At 41.2% G+C, this 12217-nt stretch overlaps 1 long non-coding RNA gene across 1 annotated transcript in view; it reads left to right on the top strand.

Moving 5' to 3' along the window:
• Positions 1-11233, top strand: part of LOC138756376 (uncharacterized) — a 66170-nt gene extending 54937 nt beyond the window's left edge. The window contains exons 4-6 of the long non-coding RNA XR_011353031.1: positions 6211-6755; positions 7487-7625; positions 10655-11233. This is a non-coding gene — a long non-coding RNA (uncharacterized lncRNA). The remainder of the gene's footprint in view (positions 1-6210; positions 6756-7486; positions 7626-10654) is intronic.
• The last annotated feature ends 984 nt before the right edge of the window (positions 11234-12217 follow it).

Genomic DNA, 12217 nt, shown 5'->3' with positions numbered 1-12217 from the left:
ACTGGTGAGCCTTCTTTGTGATTGTATCAAAGTAGAGGCTCCAGGAAAGACCCTCAGAGATGTTGACACCCAGGAATTTGAATTTTTTGACCCTCTATCCACTACTAAGCCCTCAATGAGGACTGGGTCGTGTTCCCCTGACTTCCTCCTGAAGTCCACAATTATCTCCTTGGTTTTGCTGACATTGAGCGTAAGGTTGTTGTTGTGACACCACTCAATGAGCTGATCTATCTCCCTCCTGTACACTTCCTCATTCCCATTTGTGATTCTAATGACAACTGCGGTGTCGTCGGCAAACTAGTAGATGGCATTGGAATTGCGCCTGGTCACACAGTCTTGGGTGTATAATGAGGAGAGCAATGGGCTGAGCATGCATCCTTGGGGTAAACCTGTGTTGATAATCAGTGAGGAGGAGACGTTACTTCCAATTCATACTGACTGTGATGAGAAAGTCAAGTTTCAAGTTTTAGAGGGGGTACAGAGGCGTAGAGTATGTAGCTCCTTGACCAGCACTGAGAGAAAATTGGTATTGAGGGCTGAGATGTAGAGCAGCCATATGTATGAACTTCTGCCTTCAAGGTATATTAGAGCTGAGTGGAGAGCCAGCTGAGTGTATTATAGTCCACCTAATGGGCCGAGGGAATTAGAGGAGCAAATATGTAAGGAGATAGCATATATGTGTAGTGAACATAGGTGTTGATTGTAGGAGATTTTAAATTTCCTTTTAAATTTAAATTAAATTTAAATTTAAATTAAATGGGATACTCATATTGTAAAAGGGCAGGATGGGGTTGGAGTTTGTCAAATGTGTTCAGAAAAGTTTTCTAAATCAATACATAGAAGGACGGACTAGTGAGGGGGCATTATTGGATCTCTTTTTTATGGAATGAGAGCAGTCAGGTGACAGAGATGCATGTTGGGGAACACTTTGGATCTAGTGATCATAATACTAATCTAGTGATCAGTTTTAGGATAATTACGGAGAAGGATCGGGCTGGGTCTAAGGTTGAGATTCTTGATTGGAACAAGGCTCATTTTGAGGAGATGTAAAAGGATTTAGAAGGTGTGGATTGGGATCATTTATTTTCTGGGAAGGATGCAACAGATAAATGGAGGATATTCAAAGGGGAAATTTTGAGAATACAGAGTTGGTGTGTCCCTGTGAGCATTAAAGGAAAAGTTAGAAAATATAGGGAGTCTTGTTTTCAAGGGATATTGAGAATTTGATTAGGAGGAAGAGGGATGTGTACAACAGGTATAGACAGTAGGGAATAGATGAGGTCCTTGAGAATATAAAGAGCACAAAAAAAGATCTTAAGAAATAAATTAGAAAGGCTAAAAGGAAATAGGAGGCTGCTTTGGCAGGCAAGGTAAAAATAAATCCAAAGAGTTTCTAGAGGTACATTAAAAGTAAAAGAATAATGAGGGATAAATTTGGGTCCCTTGAGGATCATAGGGATAGGCTACATGAGGAGTCAGAAGAGATGCGAGAAATTTTAAATGATTGTTTTTCCTCAGTATTCACTAAGGAAAGGAATATTGAGCAGGTGAAGTAAGGAAAACTAGTAGTGAGGTCATGGAAAATATACAGATTAATGAGGAGGTAGTACTGGCTATTTTAAAGAGAATCAAGGCAGCTAAATCTCCAGGTCCTGACAAGATATTCCCTAGGACCTTGAAGGAGGTTAGTGTAGAAATAACGGGAGCTCCGACAGAAATATTTAAGATGTCATTAGCTACGGAAGACATTCCGTAGGATTGGAGGGCAGCTCATAATGTTCCACTGTTTAAAAAAAAAGACTCCAAAAATAAACCTGGTAATTATAGTCCTGTCAGTCTGATGCTGGTGATAGGTAAATTAATGGAGAGTGTTTTTAGAGATTGTATATACAATTATTTGGATAGACAGGAACTGATTAGGAGTAGTCAACATGGATTTTTGCATGGTAGATCATGCTTAACAAATCTTATAGAGTTTTTCCAGGAGGTTACTAAGAAGGTTGATGAGAGGATGGCTGTGGATGTTGTCTATATGGACTTTAGAAAGGCCTTTGACAAGATTCTGCATAAGAGATTAGTATAATGTTGAAGTAGTGAAATGGATTCAACAATGGTTGGATGGGAGATACCAGAGAGCAGTGGTGGAAAATTGTTTGTCAAATTGGAGGCTGGTGACTAGTGGAGTGGCTCAGGGATCGGTACTGGCTCCATTGTCATATATATTAATGATCTGGATGATAGGGTGGTAAATTGGATTAGTAAGCATATAGATGTTATGATGATTGGTGGTGTGGTGGACAGTGAGGAAAGTTTTCAAAGCTTGCAGTGGGATATATGACAGTTAGAAGAGTGGGCAGAAAGATGGCAGATGGAGTTTAATATTGATAAATGTGAGGTGCTACATTTTGGTAGGACTAATCAGAAAAGGTCATACACGTTAAATGGTAGACAACTGAGGAGTGCAATAGAACAAAGTGGTTTAGGAATTCTGGTACATAATTCCCTGAAAGTGGAGTCACATGTAGATAGGGTGGTGAAAAAAGCTTTTGGTATGTTGGCCTTCATACATCAGAGTATTGAATACAGAAGTTGGGATGTCATGTGGAAGTTGTATAAGGCATTGGTATGGCCAAATTTGGAATATTGCGTGCAGTTTTGGTCACTGAAGTATAGGAAGGATATAAACAGAATAGGGAGAGTGGAGAGAAGATTTACAAGAATGTTGCCTAGGTTTCAGGAAAAGTTTAAACAGGCTAAGGCTTTATTCCCTGGAGTGTAGAAGATTGAGGGATAATTTGATAGAGGTATTTAAAATTATGAGAATGACAGATAGAATAAATGTGGATAGGCTTTATCCATTGAGAGTGGGAGAGATTCAAACAAGTGGACATGGATTGAGATTGAAGGGGGAAAAGTTTAGGAGAAAAATTAGGGGGAATTTGTTCATTCAGAGAGTGGTGGGAGTGTGGAATGAGCTTCCGGCCAAAGTGGTAGATATGGGCTTGATTTTAATATTTAATGAAAAGTTGGATATATATATATATTGTTAGGTAAAAACATCATGAGCTGGGAATGTAGAGGGAGTCACCCAGTGCTGGGCCGTAACAAGATGCAGTTGTGACCTTGTACTCTCAAGATAAGAGTGGGGATGACAAATTGATGTGCAGGAGGCTAGCAGAGAGGGATAGCAACAGTTTATTCATTGGACAATGTCATGGTATGATAATTTACTAAGTACATATCCTAAGGTATATAAAAAACACCACTTGCTGATAACGGCAGAATGCGCCTTCTCCAACTAACACTGTTAGTTGCAAGTGTTACAATCCGGCAATAAAGAACAAAGAACCTTGATTTCGACTCAGTCTGGTGTTTGACTCACTCATTCATGAACAAAGCAGACCTAACAATTTGGATGAAGGGTATGGAAGGTTATGGGGTGGGTGCGGGTCAATGAGACTAGGTGGGAGAAAGTGTTCGGCATGGACTAGAAGGGCCGAACTGGCCTGTTTCTGTGCTGTAATTGTTATATGGTTATATGTTTATATGATATTGCATCTCCTGTGGAGTCATTGTGAAAATAGGTGATTTGTAGTAGGTGCAGATCTTTGCTTAGGTATTTGTTAATTCTAGCCATGACCAGCCTCTCAAAGAATCAGAAAGCCAGCAAACCAAGTGAACAAACCCTTGTACTTGTCTGTGTTTACCTTCATTTTTTTTACAAATTAATTCCTTGAAGGAGATCAGTCAAATAAATCTGTGTTCCTTTAACTCTCACACACTGTCTCAAATAGCCATCAAACCAGATGTTCTCCAGGTATTGGAATGATTCAAGCTTGTATTCTGAACGGTCAACCTGAAAATTAGTATCTTACAGATGGATAAGCAGCCATCTCAACAAAAAAAAATAACACCGGCATGGAGCTTGTAATTCTTTGCAACATAAAATAAAATAACCATCTGCCCACATCTTCAATGTTCCAAGCATGCAGTGTTGCATATGGCTTCACACATTCCTACTTGAAAGCTAACTCACCAATACTGAGTAATGCCTTCTATGCCACAACAATTTGCATTTTTAACAGACACAGAAAGAAAATTTAATTTATACTTGTTATTATGTGCAGACAAAATCAATGTAGCTACTTCAGCATCAAATAAACATTATCCCATCTGAAATAATTTAACTCACAACTCAACAGAATTGACTATGCTTTTGGGAGACAACAAACCATTATTCTTCATCTGAGCAAAATTAACTATCTCGTTAAAATTCACATGTCCATCGTTTAACAGCACACAGTTTTTTTTCCCCCTAGTTCTTGGCAGATTGAAACTTAGTAAACATTTATTCTCCTATATTCTTTTTAAAGAGCGTCTTCATATTTTGGGCCTGCACAGTTAGCATACTGATTAGCACAACACCTTTACAGCGCCAGTGATCGGGACAGGGGTTCAAATCCCACACTGTCTGTAAGGAGTTTGTACGTTCTCCCCATGTCTGCATGGGTTTTCTCAGTGGCTCTGGTTTCCTCCCACTGTTTGAAACGTACCGGGCTGCAGATTAATGGAGTGTAAACTGGGCGGCATGGGCTTGTGGGCCAAAATGGCCTGTTACTGTGTTGTATGCTTACATTTTAAAAAATGTAAATGTTAAGACTCACTGATCTATCACTCCCAGGATTCTCCCTCTTGACTTTCTAAAACAAAGGGGCAACATTTTCCATTCTTCAATCCTTCAGTGCCTCTTCTGTGGTCAGGAAGGATGCAAAGATCATCGCCAACAACCCAGCAATCTTTTCCCTCACTTCCTGGATTGCATATCCCAACTGTCCTGCGGATTTTTCTATCCTAATATTTTTAGGGAGATCCAGCAATTCTTCTTTCTTAAACTCAACTTTCTTGACTTTCCGTGAGTTTTGATCCCTTCCACAGAACCTCCTGTCTATTCTCCTCAGTAATGAATCCCCTATCACTCTGCTCTACTCTTTTATTCCCTTCCCTTCTGAGCTACAGAGCCAGACTCTGTACTGGAGAAGTAAAATACGAAAGTCTGCAGACGCTGTGGTTGAAGTAAAAACACGATGCTTGAGAAACTCAGCAAGTCAAACAGCGTCCTTTATATAGCAAAGGTTAAAAAAAACATAGCCGACGTTTTGGACTTGAGGCCATCATCAAGGTATGGAAAAATGTTGGCAGGCACCCGAATAAAAACCTAGAGACATGACTGCTGTGGCTTTTCCCTGGTAATACCCCTGCCCCCTCCAATACCACATTGAAAATGGTATACTTGTTTCACTTATTACTGAGGGGTATGACCACAGGGATAACCTGCACTGACTGCCTGTTACTTTTTCCCTTTCCTGTCAGTCACCCAGCTACCTGTTTCCTGCCTCTTAGATGTAATTACCTCCCTATAATCCTTGTCTGTCCCGAATGATCTGGAATTCATCCAGCTCCAGTTCCAGTTCCCTAACTCAGTCTGTGCGGAGCTTTAGCTCAATATACTTCTCACACGTGTAGTCATCAGGGATTGTTATGCTCTCCCACATTTCCCACATGAGGCAGGAAGAGCACACTTCTGCCCTGGCTGCCATTCCCAATACATAGATTACACAAAGGCCTTACCTGAACTGACTTGCTTCTACCTTTGTCTTTTACCTATTGCTCTCACCTGCACCACTTCATCAGCCTATGCTCGCCAAAGCCTCTCAAGCCAACACCTCTAAGTCCCAGGTTTACACTGGCACTCCTACAATGGCAGCCTCCACAGTGGCTGTTCCACTTGAGCTCCTCTTTCTTTTTAATTGGTGACAGCATGATTAGCATTGCAGTTAGCTCAGCGCCTTCACAGCTCCAGTGATCGGGACCAGGGCTCCGTAAGGATGTCCGTAAGGAATTTGTACTCTCTCCTTGTGTCTATGTGGGTTTTCCCCGGGGGGCTCCAATTTCCTACCATTGTTCGAAACGTACCGGGGTGTAAGTTAATTGGGTGTAAATTGGGTAGCATGGACTTGAGGGCCAAAATCGCCTGTAACCTGTTAAAAATTTTAAATAAAAATGAAAAATAAAAGAGTAAAAATATGCATACTTCACTTCATATTTGTTTTGAAATAAAATCTTGATTATGCAATTTCTCAGCTATTTTTTCCATTTTAAAATCTACTAAAATCCTGGTTTAATCAGGGCCTTTTTTTTATTTGACTCCAGGTGGAACAGTATCCTTCTGTTGAGAACAGCTGGTACTTCTACTGTTGGGCTGCCGCTATTGGAGGTGAACCTCAATCACCACCTCCATACCTATTACTGATCTTAGTATAGCGACAGTCAACGATGAGGTGGACCATCCTGACCACAGCGAGGATAATGGCATCTCACAGAAGGAGTGGGAGTCCAAATGTACAGGAAGGATCCGACAAGGATAATCCTCTCGCTGACAGCTAAATAAGAACTTGGTGTTTGCTTATGAGTTTGGGTGACGAGATATCCTGCCAAAGGACATTGACAGTTCTCTTGGCAAACCATCTCACAGGAACCACTGTGACTTCCATCTGGGCCTGCAAGATATTTACTGCTGACCACTGCCTGATGGTTGGAAAGTAGCAGAAACACTTCTATGAAGGACAGGTGGCACAGCAAAGTTCTGATTGAACAGAGCATTGGACAAATGTGCTGGAGAAACTCAGCAGGTCACACGGTTTCCAAAGGAAGTAAAGGGTAACTAACGGTTGTACCTGAGCCCTTCGTTAGGAAAGGTAACCGATGTTTCAGGCCTGGGCCCCTTGTCAGGTATTGGGTGTGTGATCTATGGAGTTTATTCAGAACATTTGTATATTGGACTTGACCCCAGCATATGCAGACTCAACCTGCTTTGTCAGGTTGTACTTGTACAATCCCAGGATAATAAATTTGAACTTAAACGTAATTAGAGCAGATCCCAAGTGACAAAGCCCCTTTGAATATGCAAGCGCCAATTGGTGGTCAGAAGGATCTTGAGCACTAAATTTTGATACATGTTTGAAGGATGGTTCCTTGAATACAAGAACAGCCAGAATATGAAGTAACTAAGCAGACATGTCCTGCACTCTGCATGAAGTAGCAGGGCTCTATCACAACAATGTGTTAATACAAAAGCTTTTGAGCACAGGGCCATAAATAGACCTTCCAGATGAGGTAGAACTTTACTGGCTCATTGTCCAATCTAAGCAACTACTTTTAGTGTACCCAGTGTGGCCTCCTCTACACCGGTGAGACCAAACGACGACTTGTGACTGCTTCACCAAACCTCTAGACTGGATGTCCAGGTTTCAAGATATCTCTTATTCAAAGTCCCTTTATTGTCATGTGATAGTGCAGAACATCTTATTTAAATTTCAAAATCCAAAAGTTCACTTGCTATCCTGATACTAAAGACAGTATTAGGTGTTGTTTAGACTTGCCCTCATACATTTAATCACTTAATCACATTCTTTTTGCTGTCTTATAGGCTCTAGCAAGTGTGAATGGAGTAGTCACATCAGAATGTCAGAATGCTCATTGTTGACCAAGTCAAACAGATCAACCAGAAGGCATGGTAAACAGTGAAAACACAAAGCAGGTCAAATAGAGTGCTTTATATAGCAAAGGTAAAAATAAATAACCAACGTTTCAGGCTTGAACCCTTCATCGAGGTATGGAACAATGTTGGCAGGCATCCGATTGAAAGAGGAGGGGGGAAGCAAGGTTGCAAAGTGGAGGTAATAGGTGGAGAAGGGAAGGAGGGATCAGCAGCAAGCAAGGGTAGGAGGGATGGCTGGGTGAATAGAGAGGGAAGGGGAAGGAGGAGAGCTGGAAGGGGGAAGGGAAGGTTGAGGGAAGTGGGTGAGGGGGGGTCTTGGAGAGGAGAGCAGGTTAGCAGAAACCGGAAAAGTTGATGTTAATACCATCCGACTGGAGAGGGACCAGATGGAAAATCAGGTGTTGTTCCTCCAATTTGTACGTGGTCTTGATGGGATAATACACAAGGCCATGGACAGGCATGTGAGTGTGGGAGTGCGACACAGAACTGAATGGTTGGCTACTGCGAGTTCTCTGTCACTGGCTCAGTGAAGCAATCTCCCAGTCTGCGCCCAGTCTCTCCGATGTAGAGAAGCCGTGATGATTTTAGAAGTCAGACTGCTTCCCTCCAAGGAATCAGTCCCAGCCTGTCCAGTGTCTCCTTAGAACTCAAACCCTTCAGTTCCAGCAACAACCTGCATTGTGTTTCGATGGGCTGAATCAGTTTCTACCATGCTGTAAATAAATGACAAACTAAAAACGATTATTGAATCCTCTGTAGCTAAACCATATTCATACTATAGCGGCCAGACATGCACGCAATATTCTTAGTGCCATCAGACAAGTGTCTAGTACCTCTGTAGCATGGACATTGATAATGCAAAGCAATGTGCTCCATGCGAACAGTGATCAATCCTGATATTTCAGTACTTGGGAAAGAGCAGGATTCCCCTGCATCTGACTGAACCTTCTTTATGATGGATAACTGCGTTCATGATGGCAACTCTGCCATCTCTCATGGAACACTCCTGGGCATTGTGGATCATTTTATTCCACACAGACAAGAACATTAAAAATGAGCCCATGATTTTTGGCACAAAACAGATAAGCTGGTTCTGCAGTGGTGTCTAATTCGCAAATGTTCTTTTAATACCTCAAGTCTCCAGTGTTCAGACAAGAGATCATTCAATGCATTTAGTGCCCATCTCCAATGGCAACTGAGCTTCCTGACAATTAACAGGAGATAGAAATGGAACCACACAAAACATGCTCTGACTATTGAATACATTGGAAACAAAATGGGGTTTAAGAAAATCTTAAATCAAAGATTCCAACAATTGGAAAAAAATTCAGTGGTTTGCATAAAATCATAAATATTTAGTGGCAATTCTCTAAAATGTGTTACTAAGATGAATTTGACTTCCATGCAGTTTCTATGGAGGCTTTGCCTTTTACTTGTCTGGCGCAGCTCACATCAAGGGGTGAGTGCAGATCTCTGTCTGTGGAATCATATGACAGCTCATCCTTCATTTCTTCAGACACTTTTTTTCCTGACAAGTGTACACTATATACATTCAACAGCTTTGAAAAATATATTATGCATATTGCATAATATTTACTTATAAAATTTGTTTTCTGATTTTCTTTTATTGAGAGTTAAAATACTCCTTTGGAATGAAATTAGGCTATGGTAAAGGTACAGAAATTCATCCACTCCTCACGTAAATCATGCAGTTTAGTAACCTTTGCACGTAACACTCCGCTCCTGACATTTGGTTCCATCAGAACTGTGAAATCAGACTTCAATGCTTGTATAAACCACATCATATTTTTGTAGATACAGTGGATGACAAATGGATGTGATCTATGACAGAATTTTACGATCAATGCTTGGATATTTCCAATTAGAATTTGGAACGAAGAAAGTCAGAATCAGGAGTGGAGCATGGAAAGAGACCCTTCGGCCCAACTCATCTGTGCTGCATATCTTGCTTTCCTGAACTGGTTCCATTTTCCTGCATTGAGCCTGTTTCTTCCACACCTTTCCTCCCTATCTATCTGTCTGAATGTCCTTAAGCCTCTTTTTCAATTGACAAAAATTGAAAGACTGCAGTGATCATTTACTGGGATGTTGCCAGGCCTTGAGGAACTGAGCTACAGCAAAAGGTTAAGTGAGTTTTTTCCTGGAGTGTAGAAGATTTGATAGAGGTATGCAAAATTATGATGGGTATAGATAGAGCGCTGGTGTCAGTGCTGCACAATTGCTCAGCAAAAGGTGTAAGGCGCTCCATCTGTCCAATAGCTTATTGCTCACCCTTCAGCAAGGTATATACCTGTTTAGCCTCCCCATCAGGGTCACGTGAAGCCAGTGATTGCAGATGGGGATAGTTTTATAAGCAGATTCTACAAATTGGAAACGCTGCGTAGATGAATCTGCTGATCAATGGCCTGGGTTACCGTCCAGTATGGACACGGCAACAGAAGAAGGCAATGGGAAACCACTTCAGTATTTTTCTCTTGTAAAATCATGAACTCAAACGTCGACCATGGTCTCAGCTCAAAGAATGAGCCTTCACTGAAGGAGAACAGGGGAGGCAACAACTACAATTCAGAGGGTCAGAGATCCTGATGGATGGAGAGACATGACCGCCCACACTGAACAGCAAGGCACCTAGATGAACGAATAGATAAAGTAAATGCAGGTAGGATTTTCCACTGAGATTAGATTAGGTGAGATGCAAACCAGAGGATGCAGGTTAAAGGTGAAAGGGGAGAAGTTTAGGGGGAACATTAAGGGGGATTTCTTTCCACAGATCTTGGTAAGAGTTGCCAGCTGGAGTGGTAAATGCGGGATCAATTTTAAAATTTAAGAAAAAGTTGAACAATACGTGAATGAGAAGGGTATGAGAGATATGGTTTGGGTGTAGGACTGTGGATCTGAACAGAATAATAATGCAGCACAGACTGGAAGGGCCGAAGGACCTGTTTATCTGTGCTGTAATGTTCTATGGGTCTAAATCATAATTTTACATGTATGTAAAGCTTCCTCTGATAATTAAGTGTTTACAGTTTCTTATTTTTGCTTGTCACATGTTTAAATCCTGTTTCTCTGCTATAGGAAGGCAAACGAAGATTCCGCTGGAAAGATACACATGCAGCAGCGAAGTACATGGACTGATTTAACTTTGTGTATGTCTCAAACCCACTATTGTGGGATACAATGCTTGACCATTGTAGCTTTTGGCTCACAGTCGGAACTCAAGGGGTGTGAGATGGGAAGGGGTGTGGGGGTCCGGCAAAAGTGCATGGCACATGACAGTGAAATAGTGGACAAAGACATTGTTGGGATAGGATTGACAATCAGGATGAGGGTAGAAAAGTGATGGAGGTTGCAGCCAAGAAATATGAAAGTAGCAATAAAGGTTCTCTTCCATTTTGCCCATCCATTTCTCACTCAATTTCACCCAAGAAAAGCACACAAGTGTGATTGGCAGCAACTTTAGCAGTTGTTAAGGAAATCAATCTGATTATAATAAGTGCCATCTGATAAGGAGTGCAAGAAAGGGAATCAAACAGAGAAATCTTTGCCAATTATGATGCGTGCTGCATCAGGTTCTATGAAGAGACAATGAAGCTCTATGCTGAGAGAATTGGTAGATCAGGAAAATAGTCAAAAAGATGCTAAAGGGGGTGATATATCCAATGGCTTAAACATTCAACTATGATGTCTGATCATCTATTGAAAGACAAACAGCCTGAAAAACTGAAAATAAAATGATGTCATTTATCTCTGTGATCTGCCATTTGTGTGACTGCTGTCGATTCTTATCATAAAAAATGAACAACCTTAATCACAGTTTTTCAAAAATAGAAACGGATAGAAGTATAAATAAGCAGTGGCATTAAGTATTATTTTCCATTGCTTTTGGCAGTTTCCATCTGCTGAAACATCCTTTCTCATATTAAATGTATAATGTACTCACCAACCACAGTATTAGGACACTGGAATCTATAAATTTGAGGATCAGGTTCTTGAATTTTATCTTTCTTGGAAATAAGGCTGTGGGAAAGGGAATGTCACAAATTTGGACAGCCAGGTATTTACTGCCAACAGGGTGGCACGCAACGCTGTTACAGTGTCAGTGATGAGGACTACAGTTTGAATTCCATGTTGTCTGTAAGGACCTGGTACATTCTCATTGTGTCTGCATGGGTTTACCCTGGGAGCTCCGGTTTCCTCCCATCCTTCACAATGTTGCAGGGTGACACGGGCTCATGAGTCATTATGGCCTGTTACCGTGTTGTATGTCTAAATTTAAATTTAAAGCCATTGCCCAGAATGTTGGGAAATTAAGTGATAAATTAAATTAGACATACAGCACGGTTACTGGCCAATTTGGCCTATGAGTCCATGCCACCCATTTTAAACCTCATTAACTTACACCCAGACATGTTTTTGGAAGGAAATGGGAGCCCCTGGGGAAAACCCACACAGACACGGGGAGAACATACAAACTCCTTACAAACAGCATGCGATTCATACTGGTCCTGATCACTGGCGCTGTAAAGGCACTGAGTAAAGGCATTATGTCAACCATGCTGCCCAAATAATTATGTCAGGACTCTTTGATGCAAAGGCACATGACATGTTATCCAATGCTGCAGAACAAACATCCCTTTG

Source organism: Narcine bancroftii, chromosome 3 (assembly GCF_036971445.1).
Source record: "Narcine bancroftii isolate sNarBan1 chromosome 3, sNarBan1.hap1, whole genome shotgun sequence".
NCBI classification, from domain to species: domain Eukaryota; kingdom Metazoa; phylum Chordata; class Chondrichthyes; order Torpediniformes; family Narcinidae; genus Narcine; species Narcine bancroftii.
This window is presented reverse-complemented; position numbering and strand designations above follow the sequence as displayed.